Genomic DNA, 25,649 nt, shown 5'->3' with positions numbered 1-25,649 from the left:
TTTTACCTTTTCTATTTAGCTTGAACTCATCTCCTCTTCCTAATCCCCAAAACTGTTGTCTGGGGTACATATTAGCATCACTTGGGGAAAATTTTAAAGATTCTGATCCCTAGGCATCACCCCCAGTTCAATTACAGCAGCACTGCTTGGGATGGAACCCAGGTATCAATAGTTTTCAAGGCTCCCAGGTGATTCTAATGTGCAGCCAGGGTTTTCACCCACGATTTAGACCCTAATGCTCTACAGACCGGATAACTTCATCATGAATCCTAATTGATGGATGGTCCTTCCTCCAGGATGCTTCCTGTCAAATGTTAAATCCATTACCCAGAGGCTTCTCTTAAGACACTCCCTAAACATATTTTCTTAAACATATTTTTCTTAAACATATTTTTATTTTTATCCAGTTCAGGATAAAACCTAGATTCTTGACAGGGGATATATGTATCTGCATGATCTGGCTCCGAAATTCTGCTCAGTCTCACAGCCTCATTTTCCACAACAAATGCTTTGTATTTGATAGTCTAGCCACACCAAGCTGCTTCCACTTCTCTGCTCACACCATGGTGGCTTACCTCACTGCCTTGCTCATGCTGGGGTCGTTCCCTGATTTCATTTAATTATAGGCCCCTCATTATTTAAGATTCATCTCAGAAGTACTCCTCATCCCCCACATGAATTTGTACCTTCCATCTAGGCTGTGATAGAACTCGCATGCCTTTTTTTGTTTGTACTTACCCTCTATAGACTGTAATTATTTCCTCTTACATGATTCTCTCACTAGTCTGTGAGCAACCTGAGGAAAGGAGCAGGTCCTATCAATGCTTTTATCTACACCTGAGGAGACAACTCACTGTTTGTTATATGGATAAATTATGACATCATCAGTATAATACAGTGACTGCTTATCTTTCCTCTCATGTAGGGAAAGTAATTATCATAACATGAAATTTTAATTTTAACAGGATGGAGAGTTTTAACCAGAGATCTCACAATTTTTACATGAAGAAAAGGGATAGTTTTTGTTATTACTCCTAATCTACTTTATTGTACAAGTCCTAAAAGATGGATTGAAAGGAAGATTCCAGATGATTGCTTATGAATTTATTTCTATTAGCATAAGCTTCTTAGAGAACTAGGAAGATTTTACAGTACTATCCTGTAGCTGAAGATATCTGTCTACTTGGATAATCTTAGCCCAAGTCATGATATTGAAATGAAAATGGTGATTATTGACAGATCTTCAATGTGAGTCATATCTAGAGGAAGCAATGCCCCAGGAGTCCTCTGACCATAAATCTGGAATTAAAAGTAACTATGTTGCGATCATCTTGTTGACCCAAAGCTTTATTAAACATTATGCGTATCTCTTTCATTTCTAGTAATTAGTAAATAAACTCATATATGTCACTCCCTTCATACTGCATTTCCCAGCTCTTCCTAATATCCTCCCTATGCTCTATTTATTCCTAACCTGTGGTCCTAGTCACTCCCCCAAGCCAAGGGTCATGCACACTTTAATATTTATTTTTTAGCTGAATCATTTCCCAGTAGTTGTGCTCCTGCCATTGAACTCCTAAAATGTGCTCCCTTTTTCTTTAGATTCCTGAGTTTATGTCCCCATTCCTGATTCTTGCCCTTAAAACCAAGCCAATTGCTTTACCCAAATAACTGAATATCTATACTCTTACTTTCAACCTCTTTCCATCTGATTTTCCCACTAGAAACGACTTCTCTATCTTGATTCAAGCCCTGAACTCACATCCTTGTGTTTCCTTTCTTTAGATTAGAAATCCATATTATGGATACTTGCTCAGAGTTCCAGCTTCCTGCTCAAACCCTAAGTCAAAGTGAAATGTGGTCTAATCCATCCTATCACTTTGTAAGTCTGATATTACTTGAAATAATGTGATTTAGAATCAGTTTGGTTATTTTACCTTGATCTTGGGACCTTAGGTCTCAGATCTCAAAGAGAAACCTCATCCAAACAGATAATACCTAAAACCTCAAACATGATACATATTAATGAGTATATGAGGCAATATCATAGTGTTCAGAATATCAAACTGTAATTCAGTCAGGCTGCCAACGAGGGGGAAATAATAAATAAAAGAAAATGGGAAAAAGTGCCATAGCATACATCTATAACATTTCAATGGGTGTCACTTTTCTTGCAAAGGCTTTGCTTAGATTCTAAGGGACCCAAACTTCTGTCAGATCTCCAAAACTTAGGTGTCATTCATTTCATAACTAGTAGTAGTAGTAGATTATCAAAGCGATCTGTCCCACAGTCTTCTAACTCTTCCAAACCTGCTTCTAGTCTCCAACTTTATCTAGACACAAAACATGTCAATGATACTTCCTGTCCTTGAATATCTCATAGGGTAGAAAGCAAATTACACGCGCACACACACACACAACACACAACATAGAGTACGTATAAAAGTTAGAGTGATTACTATCTCAGGTAAGTACAACCTCACAAAAGAAAAAAGTGAATTTTAAAAAATGACGCAGGCAAAGGGAGATTCAAAATCTTCCCAAGAAGGGAGGAAAGTAAGGTCAAAAGCATACGTAATAGGAAATTCCTTTCTTTCATAAAATACAGATTTTACTTTTGTTAAGGAAAACACTAATTGGGAACATGTGGCACAGAAGGAGGAGCAGGTAAGAGGAGTGAAAGATGGAGAAGCAAATATGACATCCGTTTGTTCATTCCCTGTATTTCATAAAAATTGTGTTCTTAAATGCACTAAGTCATGTGAACCTATAGCAACTGTAAATTCCATTTGACTCATCTTTGATACTTTCAAAAATTGATCATGTTCAGCAAGTTTAGTTGGTCCTGTTTATATGGTAGACTAAAAATAATAACTTGATTCACATTTATGGTCTTGGGAATTCTTTATTTGGTTGAATTCTCCCGTTTGGATACCGGGGCGGGGGATGGGGGTGGGGAGAGCGGAAAGAAGATTCAGGGTGATAATGAACCACTTTTTCCCCTCAGCAATAAAGAAAGTTAAACTACCTGAGGTGAGGTGTCATTTCAACAATATTTACCAATCTTGTTTACATATCAAGTAGAGCAAAACCCAAGCCTACCAGTAATTACTGCTTTAATGAATTATTTTGATTGCTTATTTCAGAAAGGCTCTCTGTTTTACATTAAATCCTTCTCAATTATTGAAATGCTGATTTAAATTCCCCAACACAAACTTGTGGACTTTCCTTAAATCATCCTCACTGTTTTCTAATAGTATTCTGGCAGAGGAATACCTGCCTTGTCTCCAGGTAATTATTTAAACCACTCAAGTAAATATAAAATTACTCTCTTGTGGTTAAATTACATATTCTAACACTTTAACTGAAAATCAGCTGTGAGAACACCCATTCTTTGTTATTAGTAACATTTTATTTTTTTAATTATTTAAAAGTTATCATTGCTAGTGAGAATTCTGGCTTCTCAGAATTAAGCAACAACACCCATTACAAATATTCAAAATAATCACCAGTTCAGCAAGCATTTACTAAATGCAGGACCTTATAACCGGAAATGTGTTCATTTTAAATAACTTTTTTTTCTGATATGAAAGGCTTTCTTCTGATTATGGGTGCTTACTTTAGGAAATATAAGAGACAGTGAATAAGAGTGTAAACATCACCTATAATCTCACATCAGAAATATAATTTTTAATATTTTGATGTCTACATTCCTATTCTATTTTTCAGTGAACATGGATTTGTATGTGTATGTCCTCAATTTTAGAAATAGAAGAGGAGTCAAGTTTAAAATCTTGTTTTACATTCTGCTTTTTTGTCCCTTAGTATCATATCCTAAGATTACAGGAGTCAACAGCAAGCCTCTCATGCTTCAAGATCATTATTAACCTCCAACAGGTGTTGAGTGAACCCTTAACATTTAAACACTCCTTAGATCTACCAGCCTTCACCTGCCAGTTCAAAGAGTTATAGGCCTTCAGAATAAGACCACCTCTAGCCTGACTTCCATACTACCTTCTATAAAAGTAGAACAGGGTTCTTGGTCACCTTCCTCTAATGCCTCTCCCTCCCTCATGACCTCCTTGCTTGCCTTGAGACAGCCAATAGGAGTCCCACTATGTCCTTTTTTTCCTTTTTCTATTTCCACAAAAGGAGATTCCCAGGTCACCATCACCCCCACCCTGTATTTCCTTCCTTCTATTCTCCATGTGGCTCCATACATCCTCTATTCTCTTCCAAGTTCCTACCACTCCTCCATTTATAACCTTCCCATTGCCCCTTCTGGAACTCTACATCTATCAACAACAAAATCTTCTATAATCTCAGTATGTTCTGTGATCCCTTTTTCTGAGACCAGGTATTACCTTCTCAATGAATCCTCAATTTCAGGTTGCTAAATCCGTTAATTAATTCAGGTCACATTTATATGACCTATTAGCAGAACTGGACACAGATTACTTCTTTTTCCTTAGAATACTTTATTCATTTGGTTTCTATGAATCATCTCCTTTCAGGTGGCTTCTTCTCAGTCTCATTTATTGGTTCATTCTAGGCTTGCGTGATCACCTCTGAATAATGAATTTCCTAGATTTCTTCTTCTTCTTCTTCTTCTTCTTCTTCGTCTTCGTCTTCGTCTTCGTCTTCATCTTCGTCTTTTTGGTGACCTCATTGTTTCTCATGGTTGTAAATTACATCTGTGCTCTAATAATTCCCAAGCTTTTTCTCTAGTTCAGACTTTCTTCCTGAACTCTGGACTCCTACATCCAATCGCATAGCACTAGCTTCATATATAATAATCAACTCAAATTTAACATTCTGAATCTGATCTCCTGAAGGGGGTAGTTGTTAGCATTGATTCTGAAATGTCATTGCTTCATTCAAATCCTGACTCCCCCTCGCAACAACCATGTGAAATTGTCAAGCTAATTGTGCCTTAGCTACTTTTATTCCCAGTTTGGGGATAATATTGTTACACACTTCACAATATTGTTGAATAATATGGTCCAGCAGGAATTTATTTTTTGTTGTTGTTCATTTAGGAGAAATACCATTTCTTATCATGATAAGGAAATATATTTCTCTCTTTGGTTACTAAGAGATTTTGGCTGACTTGTGGTAGGACTTCATTTATCGAATTGTTTTTCAAGGCTCACTAGATAACCGTGTGGATTATTTTTTATTGGAAGTACATATGTAATGAAGACTTACATTCATAGATTTCCTAAAATAAATCAGCATTCTATTACTTGAATAATCTTTATTTTAGTATTTTATATGATTTAAAAATTTTACCTTTTTAGGGGCTCCTAGGTGATTCGGTCAGTTAAGTGTCCAAGTCTTGATTTCAGCTGAGATTATATTCTCACAGTTCATAAATTCAAGCCCCACATCAGGCTCTGCGCTAACAGTGTGTTAACAGTACAGAGCCGGCTTGGGATTCTCTCTCTCCCTCTCTCTCTCTGGCCCTCCCTCACCCATGCTTGTGTGTGCGCTCTCTCTCTCTCCATCAAAAATAAATAAATACACTTAAAAAAATTAAAAATCTAACTTTTTTAAAGTTTTTATTTAAATTCCAGTTATTTAACATCCAGTGGAATATTAGTTTCAGGTATACAATATAGTGATTCAACACTGCTATAAATCACCTGATGTTCATCACAAGCGACTCCTTAATCCCCATCACCTTTTTAACCCATATACCCACCCATCTCCTTTCTGGTAACCATCCTTTGTTCTCTATAGTTATGAGTCTGTTTGTTGATTTGTCTCTATCTCTTTTTTTCTCCTTTGCACGTTTGTTTTGTTTCTTAAGTTCCACATGTGAATGACAACATATGGTATTTGTCTTTCTCTGACTGACTTATTTCACTTAGCATTGTATTCTCTACCTCCATCTATGTCATTGCAAGTATAAGATTCCATTCTTTTTTTATTTTTTTTTATTTTTTTTTATTTTTTTTATTTTTTAATATATGAAATTTACTGTCAAATTGGTTTCCATACAACACCCAGTGCTCATCCCAAAAGGTTCCCTCCTCAATACCCATCACCCACCCTGCCCTCCCTCCCACCCCCCATCAACCCTCAGTTTGTTCTCAGTTTTTAACAGTCTCTAATGCTTTGGCTCTCTCCCACTCTAACCTCTTTTTTTTTTTTTTTTTTTTTTTCCTTCCCCTCCCCCATGGGTTTCTGTTATGTTTCTCAGGATCCACATAAGAGTGAAACCATATGGTATCTGTCTTTCTCTGTATGGCTTATTTCACTTAGCATCACACTCTCCAGTTCCATCCATGTTGCTACAAAAGGCCATATTTCATTTTTTCTCATTGCCACGTAGTATTCCATTGTGTATATAAACCACAATTTCTTTATCCATTCATCAGTTGATGGACATTTAGGCTCTTTCCATAATTTGGCTATTGTTGAGAGTGCCGCTATAAACATTGGGGTACAGGTGCCCCTATGCATCAGTACTCCTGTATCCCTTGGATAAATTCCTAGCAGTGCTATTGCTGGGTCATAGGGTAGGTCTATTTTTAATTTTCTGAGGAACCTCCATACTGTTTTCCAGAGCGGCTGCACCAATTTGCATTCCCACCAACAGTGCAAGAGGGTTCCCGTTTCTCCACATCCTCTCCAGCATCTATAGTCTCCTGATTTCTTCATTTTGGCCACTCTGACTGGCGTGAGGTGGTATCTGAGTGTGGTTTTGATTTGTATTTCCCTGAAAAGGAGCGACGTTGAACATCTTTTCATGTGCCTGTTGGCCATCCGGATGTCTTCTTTAGAGAAGTGTCTATTCATGTTTTCTGCCCATTTCTTCACTGGGTTATTTGTTTTTCGGGTGTGGAGTTTGATGAGCTCTTTATAGATTTTGGATACTAGCCCTTTGTCCGATGTGTCATTTGCAAATATCTTTTCCCATTCCGTTGGTTGCCTTTTAGTTTTGTTGGTTGTTTCCTTTGCTGTGCAGAAGCTTTTTATCTTCATAAGGTCCCAGTAATTCACTTTTGCTTTTAATTCCCTTGCCTTTGGGGATGTGCCGAGTAAGAGATTGCTACGGCTGAGGTCAGAGAGGTCTTTTCCTGCTTTCTCCTCTAAGGTTTTGATGGTTTCCTGTCTCACATTCAGGTCCTTTATCCATTTTGAGTTTATTTTTGTGAATGGTGTGAGAGAGTGGTCTAGTTTCAACCTTCTGCATGTTGCTGTCCAGTTCTCCCAGCACCATTTGTTAAAGAGACTGTCTTTTTTCCATTGGATGTTCTTTCCTGCTTTGTCAAAGATGAGTTGGCCATACGTTTGTGGGTCTAGTTCTGGGGTTTCTATTCTATTCCATTGGTCTATGTGTCTGTTTTTATGCCAATACCATGCTGTCTTGATGATGACAGCTTTGTAGTAGAGGCTAAAGTCTGGGATTGTGATGCCTCCTGCTTTGGTCTTCTTCTTCAAAATTACTTTGGCTATTCGGGGCCTTTTGTGGTTCCATATGAATTTTAGGATTGCTTGTTCTAGTTTCGAGAAGAATGCTGGTGCAATTTTGATTGGGATTGCATTGAATGTGTAGATAGCTTTGGGTAGTATTGACATTTTGACAATATTTATTCTTCCAATCCATGAGCAGGGAATGTCTTTCCATTTCTTTATATCTTCTTCAATTACCTGCATAAGCTTTCTATAGTTTTCAGCATACAGATCTTTTACATCTTTGGTTAGATTTATTCCTAGGTATTTTATGCTTCTTGGTGCAATTGTGAATGGGATCAGTTTCTTCATTTGTCTTTCTGTTGCTTCATTGTTAGTGTATAAGAATGCAACTGATTTCTGCACGTTGATTTTGTATCCTGCAACTTTGCTGAATTCATGTATCAGTTCTAGCAGACTTTTGGTGGAGTCTATCGGATTTTCCATGTATAATATCATGTCATCTGCAAAAAGTGAAAGCTTGACTTCATCTTTGCCAATTTTGATGCCTTTGATTTCCTTTTGTTGTCTGATTGCTGATGCTAGAACTTCCAGCACTATATTAAACAGCAGCGGTGACAGTGGGCATCCCTGTCGTGTTCCTGATCTCAGGGAAAAAGCTCTCAGTTTTTCCCCGTTGAGGATGATGTTAGCTGTGGGCTTTTCATAAATGGCCTTTATGATCTTTAAGTATGTTCCTTCTATCCCGACTTTCTCAAGGGTTTTTATTAAGAAAGGGTGCTGGATTTTGTCAAAGGCCTTTTCTGCATTGATTGACAGGATCATATGGTTCTTCTCTTTTTTTTTGTTAATGTGATGGATCACGTTGATCGATTTGCGAATGTTGAACCAGCCCTGCATCCCAGGAATGAATCCCACTTGATCATGGTGAATAATTCTTTTTATATGCAGTTGAATTCGATTTGCTAGTATCTTATTAAGAATTTTTGCATCCATATTCATCAGGGATATTGGCCTGTAGTTCTCTTTCTTTACTGGGTCTCTGTCTGGTTTAGGAATCAAAGTAATACTGGCTTCATAGAATGAGTCTGGAAGTTTTCCTTCCCTTTCTATTTCTTGGAATAGCTTGAGAAGGATAGGTATTATCTCTGCTTTAAATGTCTGGTAGAACTCCCCTGGGAAGCCATCTGGTCCTGGACTCTTATTTGTTGGGAGATTTTTGATAACCGATTCAATTTCTTCGCTGGTTATGGGTCTGTTCAAGCTTTCTATTTCCTCCTGATTGAGTTTTGGAAGAGTGTGGGTGTTTAGAAATTTGTCCATTTCTTCCAGGTTGTCCAATTTGCTGGCATATAATTTTTCATAGTATTCCCTGATAATTGTTTGTATCTCTGAGGGATTGGTTGTAATCATTCCATTTTCATTCATGATTTTATCTATTTGGGTCATCTCCCTTTTCTTTTTGAGAAGCCTGGCTAGAGGTTTGTCAATTTTGTTTATTTTTTCAAAAAACCAACTCTTGGTTTCGTTGATCTGCTCTACAGTTTTTTTAGATTCTATATTGTTTATTTCTGCTCTGATCTTTATTATTTCTCTTCTTCTGCTGGGTTTAGGCTGCCTTTGCTGTTCTGCTTCTATTTCCTTTAGGTGTGCTGTTAGATTTTGTATTTGGGATTTTTCTTGTTTCTTGAGATAGGCCTGGATTGCAATGTATTTTCCTCTCAGGACTGCCTTCGCTGCATCCCAAAGCGTTTGGATTGTTGTATTTTCATTTTCGTTTGTTTCCATATATGTTTTAATTTCTTCTCTAATTGCCTGGTTGACCCACTCATTCGTTAGTAGGGTGTTCTTTAACCTCCATGCTTTTGGAGGTTTTCCAGACTTTTTCCTGTGGTTGATTTCAAGCTTCATAGCATTGTGGTCTGAAAGTATGCATGGTATAATTTCAATTCTTGTAAACTTATGAAGGGCTGTTTTGTGACCCAGTATATGATCTATCTTGGAGAATGTTCCATGTGCACTCGAGAAGAAAGTATATTCTGTTGCTTTGGGATGCAGAGTTCTAAATATATCTGTCAAGTCCATCTGATCCAATGTATCATTCAGGGCCCTTGTTTCTTTATTGACTGTGTGTCTAGATGATCTATCCATTTCTGTAAGTGGGGTGTTAAAGTCCCCTGCAATGACCACATTCTTATCAATAAGGTTGCTTATGTTTATGAGTAATTGTTTTATATATCTGGGGGCTCGGGTATTTGGCGCATAGACATTTATAATAGTTAGCTCTTCCTGGTGGATAGACCCTGTGATTATTATATAATGCCCTTCCTCATCTCTTGTTACAGCCTTTAATTTAAAGTCTAGTTTGTCTGATATAAGTATGGCTACTCCAGCTTTCTTTTGGCTTCCAGGAGCATGATAAATAGTTCTCCATCCCCTCACTCTCAATCTAAAGGTGTCCTCAGATCTAAAATGAGTCTCTTGTAGACAGCAAATAGATGGGTCTTGTTTTTTTATCCATTCTGATACCCTATGTCTTTTAGTTGGCGCATTTAATCCATTTACATTCAGTGTTATTATAGAAAGATGTGGGTTTAGAGTCATTGTGATGTCTGTATGTTTTATGCTTGTAGTGATGTCTCTGGTACTTTGTCTCACAGGATCCCCCTTAGGATCTCTTGTAGGGCTGGTTTCGTGGTGACAAATTCCTCAGTTTTTGTTTGTTTGGGAAGACCTTTATCTCTCCTTCTATTCTAAATGACAGACTTGCTGGATAAAGGATTCTCGGCTGCATATTTTTTCTGTTTAGCACACTGTAGATATCGTGCCAAGCCTTTCTGGCCCTCTTCCGTGGGCCTCTGGTCTGCGCTTGACTCCGGAGACTCCCTTCTGCTAATCCTCTGGCGGTTTTCTGGGTTCTTTAGGCAGGTGTAGGTGGAATCTAAGTGATCGGCAGGACGCGCTGTGAGCCCCGCGTCCTCCTACGCCGCCATCTTCCTTCTGAATTCTCCATTCTTTTTTTATAGTTAATATCCTATTGTGTGTATATGTATGTGTGTGTGTGTGTGTGTGTGTGTGTGTGTCACCTCTTCTTTATCCATTCATCGATTGATGGACACTTGAGCTGTTTCCATAATTTGGCCATTGTAGATAATGCTGCTATAAACTTTAAGGCACATATATCCCTTTGAATTAGGATTGTTGTATCCTTTGGGTAAATACCTAGTAGTACAATTGCTGGACTGTAGAGTAGTTCTATTTTTAACTTTCTGAGGAACCTCCATACTATTTTCTGGAGTGGCTGCACCACTTTGCATTCCCAACAGCAGTGTAAGAGGGCTCCACTTTCTCCACATCCTCACCAACACCTGTTGTTTCTTGTGTTGTTGATTTTAGCCATTCTGACAGGTGTGAGGTGAACTCTCATTGTAGTTTTGATTTGCATTTCCCTGATGATAAGTGATGAGTATCTTTTCATGTGTCTGTTGGTCATCTGTATATCTTCTGTGGGAAAATGTCTATTCATGTTTTTATCCATTTTTAATTGGATTATTTAGTTTGGGGGATGTTGAGTTTTATAAGTTTTTTATAGATTTTGGATATTAATTCTTTATCAGGTAAGTCATTTGCAAATATCTTCTCCCATTCTGTCAGTTGCCTTTTAGTTTTGTTAATTGTTTCCTTCCCTGTGCAAAAGCTTTTTATCTTGATGTTGTTCCAGTAAGTTTTTATTTTGTTTCCTTAAAAATCTAACTTTTAATTCATTTTTCTGGTATTTGGTTAAAGATATTTATATCCACAATTAAAAGTTGGATGGTCTACAATTTCTATTTCTGTGCTTTGTCAAACTTTCATATGGGAATTATACAAAATACGTACATACAAAATTAATTAGAAAGCTCTTTTTCCCCTCCAGTGTCTAGATAACATAGTTTGAGAATTATCTATCCCCTTAATCATTTGAGAGAACTTTCCCATTAAACCACTATTGTCCAGAGAACTTTTTGTGGATAATTATTGCAGGTCAGGCATATCCAACTGTTTTTTTACTATTTTTATGGTCTGTTTTTTCTGCTGACCCTTACTCATGTTTTTTGTTTGTTTTGTTTTGTATATGTTTTATAGTTTTTTATAATCTCAATTTTTTGGAAATCAAGAAATGGGACTTCTTCATGGCCTGGCTTGAAAATGGAACTGGCTTGAAAATGGAACATGGCCTGGCTTGAAAATGCAACTCTGGAGAAGGACTTGTACTTGCCTTTGCCAAACACCATGGCCACTAACAACCCAGAATCACTTTAAATTAAATTATTTGCTAAGTCATTTTAGATCACACCAATTTTGTGAATTTGGCCCTCACACTAGCATGAGGGTAAGCTCACGTTTATAAACCTTTAAGGGTGGTTTTAATTTTACTTGCATATAGCACCGAGCTTTAGAGAGGTCAAGTCTCCTTGAGCCTTTCTGCATATCACATTTACTATTCACTCACCGTTATTCTAGAGTCTCCTGTATGACTTCCTGCTTTGGATAGAAAGTCACCAAAACAGAAGCTCAAATTCCACCAGAATTTGATACATATACTTACAGCAAAAATGACAATAGTGTGCTTGATGTAAATTATACCAAACCTTGCCAGAGAATCTCTCTCTTTTTTTTTAAATTTTGTTTACAAAGCTGACACCAGCTTTTGTATTATTGTGAGTCTTTATGAGTATTTTAATGAGAAGGTGGTAGAAAGCACATTTGTCACAGCACATCTGCAGAAATGTAGATTTACTCTTCAGATATTTATTTCCGAATATCCAATTCATGTCATGGCTCAGTTTGGGTTTCGTTTTCATCTCCAACAATGATGAACTCAGCCAGAGTATTAATCTGTTCCTGGGGTCCCCAAAGATCACACACATATTTAATGATTTGCCAGAAAGACTCAGAGGACTCAGGCATATAGTTGTGTTAGGTTAAAGCTAGATATGAGCAGTGGAAGAAAGGCACAGAGGCAGAGTCCCAAGCCTTGAAGAGTAATGATAGAGACACAAGTGGGAGGGAAAAACAGTAATTAATAAGCTACATATTATAAGCCTGGGGGTTCAACGTTCTAACCTTATGGCTTCCAAGACCTTGGGCCTGACAGACTAAAAGCCACAGGTGCAGAACATGCACTCTCTTCTTCCACCTCTGCCCCCAGGGTAACCCCTAAACTTACTATAATTCATTTGCATCACGCCCCCCATTGAGAAAGGCTGCCATCAAAAACTTCCCCTTACAACCTGTGGGAGGAGTCCTCCAAATGATTGGAAGCAGCCTCTATTAGAGACCACCCCACAGTTCCTCCCAGCTTCTCCCAGCCCAGAGATAACCCAATCATATCCAATTCCAAAACAACCTAGGCACTCCAGGAACCTGCCTGCTCCCCCACCTTGAGAGTGTACTTTCCCTTCAATAAACTTTGTGCTTGCCACTTTCGTTCTGGCTGTCTTTGTCCCCAGCGTGGATCCCCACATAAATTTCATGGGGAATGCCAGGACCAAAACCTCCATTCACTCAACGCAGATGCTTTCTCATGCCTGACAGTTGTACTAATGGCTAATATTTATTACGAAGACATAATAAAGATCACAGATCAGAAAGAGAAAAAGACATAATGTAAAGACAGAAGAAATCAATGGAAATCCCTATATCTTCTCCCCACTACCTTGTGTGAGAGGTCACACACAGCACATTCTCCTTTTAGGGAAAAAAAAGGCATCAAGAACATGTCTAAGTCATGCCCATTTTAAACTCAGAGTTTAGAGGTTTCAGTGTCTACTTATCACATAGTCATTCTCTGACTAACAAATATGGAAATATCAGACTCACAGAAGGAAAGCAGATTTCACACTAAATTACACTGTTTGCACAAACAGCCTAGGCCCAGAAAAATTACCATATCAGTTAGGGAATGTTTCAGAAGCCAAGTTCTCAGAACCCAGCCAACGGTCAAGCTTGCAAACAAGTCCTCTGAAGACAGTAGCCTCAGGTCTGCTATTTTAACTCTTTTTGTACATAACACACACAAAAAATCTTTTGACAGTCTAATCTTTTGATTTGGATTTATTTTTGTTGATGCTACCAACAAAGATTTAATGGGAATCAGTTATGATTGGTGATTATAAAAACTGATCTCTGACAAAAATATATGTGTTAAAATAAGCCTACTTTGATTTAGCTAACAGAACCAAATTGTATGAATTATTTATCTACTCCAATACTTGCTATTTTCATTTCTGCAGTAAAATACTGAGAAATCTGACTTGCTGTTTCCAAGGTCTATATTCTATGTAATATTATTTTGACTTAACATTTAACTTGATTAACATTTTTAATCAAGTTACTGCATTAGGCAACCAATATGTTTTAAATGAAACAATATTATTATTGGTTACCTAAAGAAAAGAATTTATCATGGATGGATTTGAAAAGGAAAATAAAGTCGGTGATCCATCATAGAATCCATTTTGTAAAAGTTCCAAACTCTTATATTCACAAGTGTAAATATAGGCTAATAACTGCTCTTTATTCACCAAATTTTTTTTCTCAGAGTTTTAACAGAGCTCTGGAAACTACTTGTCTGGGAGATCAACAATGGGTCTCACATGACTTTTGGATGTATTGTGATATAATAGAAATGGCATAAACACTCTACAAGTCTAGTGGCATTTCAAATTTCCTCATAAAAACAGGGAACAAACAGAGATAATCACAATCTATTTTACTCATACAATTGATTTTATCATAATTAAATTTGTTGTAAAATTAAAAGAAGAAGCTTCTGTTTTTAGTGCAAAGAGAGCCAAGGTCATCTGAGGTGATGCTCTTCTGCAGACGATCAGGAAGCAAACCCGTTTTAGCCTTCCTCTCACACACGCTATGTTTTGGCTGTGTGATCATTCATGAAAGGGGAAGACAAGTACAGAATTTTAGAGTCAAATAAGATTTTCTCTTTGAATTGTGAAATTATAATTGGCCTACCACTAGCAGCTGCCTTTTAGAATTTGTATTTTCCAAATGTTAATAGGCCCCAAGTAAGCAATAAGTGTGAACGTTAAATGGAAATCTTTTGTTTTGTTTTGTTCTATCAGGGCACACATAGAATATTTGCTTTTACAGTATATTCTTGTTACTCTCCAAACTAATATATGGTAAGCATTCTTTTGCTAACTAGACTTTAAACCAGGTAGGGATTATTTCAAATATTGAAAGGCAGTTCTTATAAAACAAAGAGTTTTCAACAAAAATATGACATTATTTAAAAACATGTATTTCCTGTGTGGGTTTGTTTTATCTAAGGTTTATTTCTCTCTCCCTCCCTCCCTCAGTGTGTGTGTTTGTGTGTGTGTGTGTGTGTGTGTGTGTGTGTGTCTGTATTTGCATCAAAATCTCTCAAAAACATGGACAGAAAGAATTCTACTATGTTTATTTATTTTTTTAATGTATGATTATCCTCTCAACTGGAACCCAGGTGTAATTATTTTTCCTAAGCCTTTCTATGGTATTGGCCTAACTACCATCATAAAATATTACTTCAACCATAACAAGGCTGTCCAGAAAATCCCTATTTGTTACAATAAAAACATTCATTTGTAAAACACAAAAATAAAATCAATTTTGTTTCAAGTATATGTTTACTTAAAAATTAAACAAAGAAAACTTTATAAGAGACATTCCACATGCTTAAAAGGATCATGACATTACATTTATGAACAGAATGAAAGCATAATGCAGAAATTAGGTTAGGTTTCCTTTTTGAATTAACATCCTAATTTCTGCCTTGGGTGGCTAACTAACTTTGGCACCATGGACACTTTCCTCACTTTTTGAAATTTTTAACTGTATTTAAAACAGATCACATCCACTCCTCTGCCTCAACATGCTAACTAGTCAATGGAAATCGAAACACAACTGAAATAGACAATTTATACTGCTGTCAAGGGGAGAAAGTTCAGGGCAAAGGTGTAATTAAAAGTATGACTAAGCAGATGGAGTCACATTGAAGAAACTTCCCACAAAAAAAGAGGGGAATAAAATGGATAAAAGGGAGCAAGTGTCCCCCAAATATAATATTGCCATCTTTCACTGAGTCATTTGAGCTCTAGAATCTCAGCTTTCTGGTATAGGACCCAGTTGCTATAGAAACTTACAACTGGGAGCTAAATAAAGTAATTTCTATGCTAGTGTTGATGTCTATAACTTCAGCACCTGATGCTAACCAAATTGTGCTCAATAAACAAATTTAAACTTTAAAAGCCTGCAATGCGATCACAATGCTTTCTATACAACTGATTAATCTCAATTGATCTTGGCTCAGAGCAAAAGAACATAAGAAATCTCAAAAACAGAAAAAGACTACTTAAGGCCAATATGCCTGCATCCTTTGTTTTTCTTATCTGATTTCCTACCTTATCCCCATACCTCTTCCCTGACTTAGTTTTAAAATAAAAAGTCAGCAAGCTCACTCTTCAACTCATCGATAATCCTGCTCTCACTGATCCTTTTAGACAATTTATTCTATATTAAACCACTCCCTCTTGGCCTCCCCCTTTTCATTTATCCTACTCTAAACCTAAAGAACAAAGAGATCAGGCAGCCCAATAGATACTTAGTTCTTAATCCTCCCGACTAGGCCTGTTATTGCTGTACATTTGATTATAAGATTATTCACTATTTGGCAAGAAACCAAAAACCCAAAGTGGCCTCTTAATGCCCCTGTTTGTGTGGGCATGTCAGACCCTTACCCATTATGTCACAAAGCAGTATGTTAGGCTCTGGTAATGCTCTGCTAGTAAGAGGGATGAGACCATAAGGCCTAAATATATCCGTTTGCATCCTTCTCCAGCATCACTTTGGAAAGGAACAATGTTGGCATATACTGTATGAACCCTTTGTTTTTCTCCAGGAGACCCACACATTCCAGTTCAATGTTACTATGAAAATTTAAAGTATGAAAAAATCATCTGAAAGGATTACTTCATTAAATCATGTGAATGTTTTGCTACAAGTACCAAATGCATATATTTGCAAATTTGTTTATCCTCATCAGAGATTTATAGTGATAAGTATTTGAGAGTGCACTTTTACGTGTTAAAAAAATGTGTTTGTTTCACATTTTATAAGGATCTTGGTTTCAGTTCTAATATACACTTTGGAGACTTACACAAGTCGATATAGGATCTGGGATCTCAAAGCTAAAATCATCCCAGGGCAGAGTATTTGATACAAATAGGAAAGGTGCACTGCCATAGGAAAAAAAAAAAAAAATAGGTCAGATGGCACATTTTTCCAGAACTAATTATTTATATTTCTCCCTATCAGCATTATTGCATACAGAAGAAATGAGTAAATAAGAGAAAGAAAGAAAGAAAGAAAGAAAGAAAGAAAGAAAGAGAAAAAAGAAAGAGAAAGAGCAAAATTTATCCAACTTACATAAAATGGAATCTTTTTTAAATCTTTACTTTGAAATGAAGATGCAGTTTTTAGGAGGTAATATTTTCTTCTAATTATCAAGATACTCACAAACACCAGGGGAGAATTTGAAACACCAAAATAGGAATTGATAATATGAGCTCACCATGCATTCATAAACCTCTCCCCCTGGGTTCCTCTGGATTCTGCTACCTTGGCTTTTGTCCAATGAGCTTTTAAAAGCAAAGGGGAAATGCTGGAGGGTTAAACCTAAGGATTGACCTGCTACTACCACTCTGTGTTTGACCAAAACTCTCATTAGGAAACAACATGGAATAGTTTTTAGCTGCAAAAAGGCACCCAGGAGAATGACAGAAATGTATTAGGTTAACTGTCGGTGCTGCCTGTATACCAAAACAAAAACATCCTGGGAGAGATATGAGCTATGTCAGAAACAGAGTCAGCTAACAACTGTCAGTTGGGATTGTTGAATAGCATTTAAATGCACTGAGCAGCATTTGGGAGCAGGTGACTTCCAAGAAGGATGGGGAAATGAAATTTTGTTAGCTTTGAGAATAGAGAAAGAATGGAACTTGGTAATTCTTTTTTTGTAATGTTTCAGAGATTTAATTTCATTTTTTCTTGCATGTAAAACCTCGACTCTCACAAATTTGCAGAGATATAAATAATGGGCTCTATCTTCACACAGTGCAGAACATTTAATAGGCAATTTATGAATATTTGTTTTATACAAAAAGGAAAGGAAGAAGAAAGCAAATGAGGGAAGAAGTAAGGAGGGAGAATCAAGCCTGAATTAACTGTTGCTGAGTAAAAGAACTGGGAGCAGAAGTGAGTTCGATGAGGCTGAGTATAGGCATCAGAATGCTTGCATGTTAGCCTCAAGCTGTAAGTGGCAGCTGGCTGCATGGCCTTGGCCAGGTGGTCAGTCAGCACTCGCTAGTAGAATTTGGCATTCAAGTTAAGCAGCTGCAAAACGGAAATGGCCCAACAGCTTTGTAGAAACAGAGATACGGGCCATTTTATGGTTCCAGGCTTCCAGCCAATCATGATAGGAGAAGGCCGATGACACCTGTCAGTGCCCACAATGGAAAGAGCAGAGCTGCTCTACAATACAGTGCACCAAGCAGGAAAGAGGACAGTCCGGAAAGACCACACTCTCCCCACCCTCAATTAAAGAGGGGAATCATCTGGTAAGTATGGCATACTTTGGAGAAATGATCGACAAAAATAGATGGGACTTTGTAAGCAATCTGCCCCCCAAAATTTTCATAGTAATGATTCATATAGTGAATTTGTGGCATAGCAGGGACTAAACAATAGGTTTGCTGATTCTTAGCTCAAAGCTCTTCCACCACTACTGGTTCAAGGCAAATGATTCCCATTTTATCACAACTGCTTTGCTCAGTAGAAATAGGCAAAGCTTGTTCATAGGTGTACCAAAGCTATTAAAAGAATGTTTAATTTTCTCTTCCATTAAAATAATCTCCAGAATTCTTTTCCTCAATTGACATGGAAAAACAGAAATTGCCATAAAGACAATCTTCTCATTTTAGCATTCAGAATGTTGTAACTATGTACCAGGCACAACCTAAAAAGAATTTTACAGACTTTGTCTCTACCCTCTGGATTATTTTCTAAAACAAGAGATTATAGTTATGGTTATGACACTGTACTGTGCTCCAAAAAATTTAACCCTGTAATTTTATTTGCTACCAATTTATTTCCAGCCATTAAATCTGAATTAAAATACTTCATTTACCTAATCTAGGGATTTGGGACAAGGATTATTCAATATGTCTTGATAAATCTTTTAAATTCTCTTTGGATTGCAGGTGTTTGAAAGATACTATTTAATATACAGTATCTATAGACTGTGAAGTAACAAAGGATCTAAATGAGAAGCCAAGTGAACGAAAAAGCCCAGACTAGAGTTAAAAATAAAATCTAAATTTTCTTTGTTTTATTGAGATATAATTGACATATTATATTAGTTTCGGGTGTACGAAATAATGATTTAAATATGTATATGCTGTGAAATGATCACTAAAATAAGTCTAGTTAATATCCATCACCACATACTTACAGTTTTCTTTTTCTTTGGTGAGAACTTTTAACATCAATCTTGGCAACTTTCAAATATACAATACAGTATTATTAAGGGTAGTCATCATGCTGCACATTACATCCCATGACTTATTTATTTTATAATTGGAAGTTTATACCTTTTGACCCCCTTCACCCATTTTACCCACCCTCTACCCCCTCCCTTAGGTAACCACCAATCTATAATCTGTATCTGCAATTTTGTTTTTTTGTTTTTTAGATTCCACGTATAAGTGAGATCATATAGTATTTGTTGTTGTCTCACTTACTTCACTTAGCATAATGCTCTCAAAGTCCATCCATGTTGCAAATGGCAAGATTTCCTTCTTTTATGGGTGAATAATATTCCATTGTATATATGTATCACATTTTTCTTATCCATTCATCTAGCAATGGACGCTTATGTTGTTTCCATATCTTGGCTATTGTAAATGATGCTACAATGAACATGAAGAGTTAGTGATTTAATTTCCTTCGCATAAATATCCAGAAGTGAAATAGCTGCATCATATAATGTCTTTTTTTTTTTAATTTTTTGAGGAAACTCCATACTGTTTTTCATAATGGCTGCACCAATTTACATTCCCATCAGTGGTGCACAGATTTCCCATTTCTCCACTTCCTCATCATCACTTGTTATTTCTAGCCTTTTTGATAACAGCCATACTATCAGGTGTGAGATGGTATTTCATTGTGGTTTTTCATTTGCATTTCCCTGATGCTGAGTGTTGATGAGTATCTTTACATATAACTGTTGGTAATTTGAATGTCTTTCAGAAAAATGCCTATTCAGTTCCTCTACCCATTTTTAATTGGATTTAGTTTTTCTTGTTGTTGCTTGTTTCTTCTATTGAATTGTATAACTTATTTATATATTTCAGATATACTTTCTTATGTGCATTTTATACATTAAAAATAAATGGCAAAAGTCCATTGATATTTGACATAGATAAAATTTGAAGCTTATGCTTTTTTTAAATGTTTATTTATTTTTTTAGAGAGAGAAAGAGACAGAGCATGAACGGGGGAGGGACAGAGAGAGAGAGAGGGAGACAGAATCTGAAGCAAGCCCCAGGCTCTGAGCTGTCAGCACAGAGCCCAAAGCAAGGCTTGAACTCATGAGCCGTGAAATCATGACCTGAGCCAAAGTCAGATGCTTAACCAACTGAGTTACCCAGGCGCCCCAAAGCTTATGCTTTTGGAGAAAATTTCTTGAGATACAGAAATCATCATTCATCTAATTAGCTGTGGGGAGGGCGAACGGGGAGAAGAAAAAACTTGATCTTTGAACATTGTAGCCAATACCAAAATTCCAGTATGGTGTGTAGAGAACTCTGCTTCAGTGACAATATGCAGAACTAACAATGTAAGTGTGAAGAAATGATGAAACAGAAGAGGCAATTGGCCTCAGGGCTGGTTTGACTGCGGAAAGGAAATCTGAAATTCTGGAAAGCAGCACAGTGAATGCTGAATAAAGGCTCAGACATTGCTTCTGGGCCATTTTCTCAGCACTAATTTCTGACACAATATCATGTCATAATGACTAGTGGAATGCTTCGAGGAAAGGAGGCACAAGGGAGCTAGACTAGAATTGGCCACAACCACCCCTTACTTAAAACTAATAGCCCTAATGTGAAAGCCTCACATCAACCTTTGGCAGGAAATGTTGACAACTCGGAGGCAAATAATGAAAACTCAAGTGAGAGTCAGGCTGACACTATACTGTTCAGTCTCATCAAGTGGCTGATGAGGATGAGGAGGATACATTCCCTGAGGATAGAAATGAGCCAAATAATGGCAGCTTATGGGAGAGAGACTAATTAAAAGATGCAGAGAGCATGACAATGAGATCTCAGTGTCTGATGAGGGAAATAGTGTAAATGAACTACTTAACATGAGTTAGCCAACACCAAATGTATTAGGTACAAACAATGTAAAATAGCTACCTAGTGATCAGAGCATGGGGCCAGGGAAACCTCCTGTGATTATATATACAGCAAACACTTTTACAGTGAGCTATGAGCTAAGGAGATCAGGGAAAGAAGTAAGCCAAAAGACAGTCTTCATGGTGTTTGACATCTAAACTTAGCACCATATATGGGGCACCTGGGTGGCTCATTTGGTTAAGTGTCAAACTTCGGCTCAGGTCATGATCTCACAGTTTGTAAGTTTAAGCCCCGTGTCAGGCTCTGAGATGACAGCTTGCTCAGAGCCTGGAGGCTGCTCTGGATTCTGTCTCCCTTTCTCTCTGCCCCTCCCCCACTCACACTCTGTCTCTATCTCTCTCAAAAATGAATAAACAAAAAAAAATTAAACTTAGCACCATATCATCAGCAAATGACACAGCCAGCAAATGGGAAATATGCTAGTTAGTTCAACAGAGAGAATCAAATAAAGGAATTACTTAAAAGAGTTATTGAACAACAGAACAATCAAAAAAGGAATGCTCGACTAACACATGGATAGTAACTAAAGGAAGGTTCTATCTGTAGAATGCAAACAACAAGAGATGAGCTTGAGACTGGTGGTACACTAGAGAAGAGGACTTGAGAAGCTATGACTCAGCTCTCTTAGAGGTGAGAATCCCTGATGACAGCTGGTATCTCAAGAGCTCAAAGGAGATGTCCTGCCAACCTGGAAGAGGGTCCTACCAGACTGCTACTAGTTTCTCAAAGAAATGCCATGAAGTTGGTTCCAAGAACATGGAAGAAACCCAGAAGCTAAACCAACAGCTACTACTGAGGTGAGAAGCTATGGCTGAGATGAGATTGACAGGAGCAGTAGACACCTGGAAGAAGCAAATACCTTCTCCTTCCAACTATATTTCAACCTCTTTAGTAACCTCCATTGACAGACTGAACAGGAAAATAGCTGGCAAAGAAGAAATGTAGTTTGCAGAGCCCCCACAGCACAGAACTGTAATACATACTTAATAACTGTCACCATGGACTTAACAACCTTGAACCTGAAGGCCAGAGAATATCAAAAGGATTTATTGGAAGAGGCTAATGGTGCTATAATTTCAGTTTATACTCTTATGAAAAGAGGACATTTTTGATGCCCTCCTTACATATGTATGAATCTGAACAACCACCATAATAAAGCCTTTCTCAGTATAGGTTTATCTATAAATGCAATAAACTCAGCTATTTGTCTTTATAAGGTAGAGAATAAGGTAGAGCACCCAGAGTTTAGTTAATTCAAGTGTTATCATTTCCCAAAGTCTCATTTATACTTCACTTTCATCATACTTTCTACCAGAGATGTTAATGAGAAGCAAAATGGACTGAGACTGTTAATGGACTGAGAAATATTCAAATGTAGGGAAAAGAGAGAAAATAAAAACAATGTGAAGAGTCTAGAACAGGATAATTGGCCTCTGAATAATTAAGTTGATCCTGTGAAAGCATCTTCCCTAGGAATCCCTATTTTTATAGGAATACATTGAGATGACAATTAATTCACATACGGGCTGAAGTACAAAACAGATATAATTGCTACAGTGGTTGTAAAAAAAGTCCAAGTAAAAAGGTGAGCACTAATTTTCAAGAACAAAAAGAAGATATATGATGGATGTCCCTTATTCCAATTTTCACATCTTTACCGTCTTGTAAAATGTGGACAAGGAGTTATGGAATATTTTGTTAACATACCATAAGTTAGAACATAAATGCATACATACAAATCATGTTAAGAAAAAAATGGCACAGAGACATCTAGATAAAATTAAGTAGAGTATTGTAAAGCACATTAAAATTTCTTTCCTTGGTGTTGGACATAGTAAATGTCCACACATAGTAAATGTCTCATGAATAGTATATAACTGTCCATTTGAGGTATTCACACACAAAAAAAACAACAACAAAAAACAGAGTTAGCTTTTGTGTCAGTTAGCCATTGCCCAAAAATACTGCATAACAAAATGACACGAAATTTAGGGGATTGAAAGAAAATTGATAATTTTTGTGAACCTGCAGTTTGGTTGCTTTTGTTAATCATGGGAGGCTCAGCTGGTGGTTCTTCTCACCCCCACATGCACCACAGACAGCAGCCCTACAGGGCAGCCGGACAATCTCTCTTCCACATATCTTCCATTCTCTTTATAGCAGCAGACTGGCTGAGCCATGCTTTATTGGTAGCAATGACAGAGGTACAAAACAGTATGTGGAAATGCCTTGGACCTTTTATTTTATTTTTTAACATTTATTTATTTTTGAGAGACAGAGTGAGACAGAGCGTGAGCAGGGGAGGGGCAGAGAGAGAAGGAAACACAAAATCTGAAGCAGGCTCCAGGCTCTGAGCAAACATTCAGCACAAAGTCCGACACAGGGCTGGAACCCACAAACAGTGAGATCACGACCTGAGCCAAAGTTGGATGCTCAACTGACAGCCACCCAGGCACCCCTGCCTTAGTTAGACCTTTTAAAACACAGTATCATTCCAATATCAATGTGTCATTAGCCAAAGCATATCACCAAGTCAAAGGACAGGGGAATTCTCCTGACCATGAGAAGGCCATAGTAAAATGGTGAGTTGCAGGAGGGGTGAAAAATTGGGACCAATTATGCAATGTACAAGTTTGACCTCTATTTCATAAGGAAATAAAAAAGACCTTGTGTTCTATATGCAAAGAAAGTCCTTATCCATTGAGTATTCAATCTGGCAGAATTCTACAATGAGAATTAACAGCAGAATGTTTTTCTCTTGAAAACAGAAATAAAACTTCAAATGTAAAAAAAAAATCAGAAAATTGCTTTAATAGAAAAAAAGTGCTAAATTTAGGGTAAGTCATCAGAATGAATATGGAAAACCTTTGTTGCAGTGACAGAGCATCAGGCCAAGAATGAAGATTATGGCAAAGGATGAGTACATGTAGACTATTTCTGATCCACACTGGGCCTTTGTGTTAGTTAGGAAAAGGTCCTCCCTCTGGGGGAGACAAGTCACATCTGGGTTCAGGATTTGGTAAGTGGGGCTTGGACTGGATTTCAGCTTCCACCTGCTCTCAGCTAGGTCTCATCATTTAGGGTAATCCCGGTGAAAGAGAAAAAAAGCAGAGTTACCTAAGGACTTTACTAGTTTTGTTGATGTGCCTCACTGCCTTGCTATATCTTAAAATTCTTATTGGTTTACCTTAACAGTTCTTTCAAATGGTAGATATTCTTTTCTTCCTTCTTGCCTTTCTTCCACAAATAGGGGCTGAAATTCTGTATAGCAAGTATGTACCAGGCAGGTAAGATGCGGCAGGAACAAAACAGACAAAATCCCTGCCCTAGCAAGGTTTATACTGTAGCAGGAGAGTCAGACAATGAACAGTAAGCATAACGAATGAATTTTATAGAGTAATAGAGGATGATAAAAGATTTACAGAAAAGAAAGAAGGGAAGGGGAAGGAAGATAGGATAAGATTGTCTCAACAGGTAATAACCAGAGCAAATGCCATCTAAAAAAACAGGTCTTTGTTATTAAAAAAAAAAATGTATGGAAAACTTTTTATTGCCATATTGTCATTTTTCCACTCTATATCCATGGTTGTCATTATGTAAGAAGAAATGAACCCTTCCTAATTTACTCACACCTCAATTCTAATTGATTGTGTAAGCCTATACTTCCTAGTACAAGACTAAACCTAAAAGAAAATCCAATCAGAAGACAAACCTTGATAAAACATAAAATAAATTCTTGCCCTTATTTTGGTAATCTAAGTTCATTATTTTATCTATATATAACAAATATGGCTAAAGCAAGTAAAAGCTTGGAGAAATTTTACAGGAGATTTTTAAAATAAATGCATGTGTGATATAATTTATGTCACAGCTTTTGTGGTCCATATAACATTTTTTCCATTTTTTAAATTTAGTATGTTATGCCCATTGAGTTGAACTTAAGATAAATTTATTTATAACATTTTACATTTGCCATAGTGCTTAATAAATAGTTTTAAAGTCTAGAAAACCTTTCCCTTGGCTATGAATTAATCTATAGAACATTCAAAATGGTTGAGTGTGCAAGTTGGGAAAATGAACACATTTGTTACAGTAACAACCCTCTAATGAATTATGGTCTTAAGCTGTTCTCTGAAGTTGTTTATTTAAAATGGTCCTTATCAGTGGTCCAGTTTTCTGGTTAAAAAGGATTATTAAAGTAACAACAAAAACAAAATGAAAGTACAGATAATTACCTAATATTTGTGTTTCTACCAAATCAAGACAAATACATTGAAAAACTTGGGTCTTAATCATGCAAGCATAATAGTTAATTCTTAGCTTTTTGAACTCTACTACCCTCTAAATTTTCTTTAGCAGTTCAAAAGTGTTGTCAGTGTGCTCCTTGTGAAGCACAGAATTCTTTTAAAAACTTTAAGATCTACGTAATTTTAGAACCACAGAATTATAACATTGCTCTCCTTTTCCTTGATTCAGTACATTGCATAACATTGCATACAGTAAAAGACTTTTCTTCCTTTAATCCTCTTTGATTGTTATAACTTGTTTGATAAATGAATTCTGAGAAGAGTAATACGTGTCTCACTTTAAATACCTTAGGTTGGCTTATGTGCAAATGCAATGGCCAGCTTCCTATGTGTAACTGAAATGGAATAAAATGGAATTGAATCCATCACTAGTGAGTTAATGCTTCTCTACTTCTTATGTTGGATT

At 36.9% G+C, this 25,649-nt stretch overlaps 2 long non-coding RNA genes across 2 annotated transcripts in view; one reads left to right on the top strand and one right to left on the bottom strand.

The window, feature by feature from the left end:
- LOC102961944 overlaps window positions 1-25,649 on the bottom strand; it is a 285,798-nt gene that overhangs the window by 4,478 nt on the left and 255,671 nt on the right. The gene's annotated exons all lie outside the window — the stretch shown is intronic.
- LOC122230740 lies at window positions 16,849-18,805 on the top strand. Its single transcript, XR_006207808.1, has 3 exons — window positions 16,849-16,944; window positions 17,919-18,077; window positions 18,720-18,805. It is a non-coding gene; the product is annotated as an uncharacterized LOC122230740 (long non-coding RNA).

Source organism: Panthera tigris, chromosome C2 (assembly GCF_018350195.1).
Source record: "Panthera tigris isolate Pti1 chromosome C2, P.tigris_Pti1_mat1.1, whole genome shotgun sequence".
NCBI classification, from domain to species: Eukaryota; Metazoa; Chordata; class Mammalia; order Carnivora; family Felidae; genus Panthera; species Panthera tigris.
The sequence above is the reverse complement of the archived record's forward strand: the minus strand, read 5'-3'. Positions and strand labels throughout refer to the sequence as shown.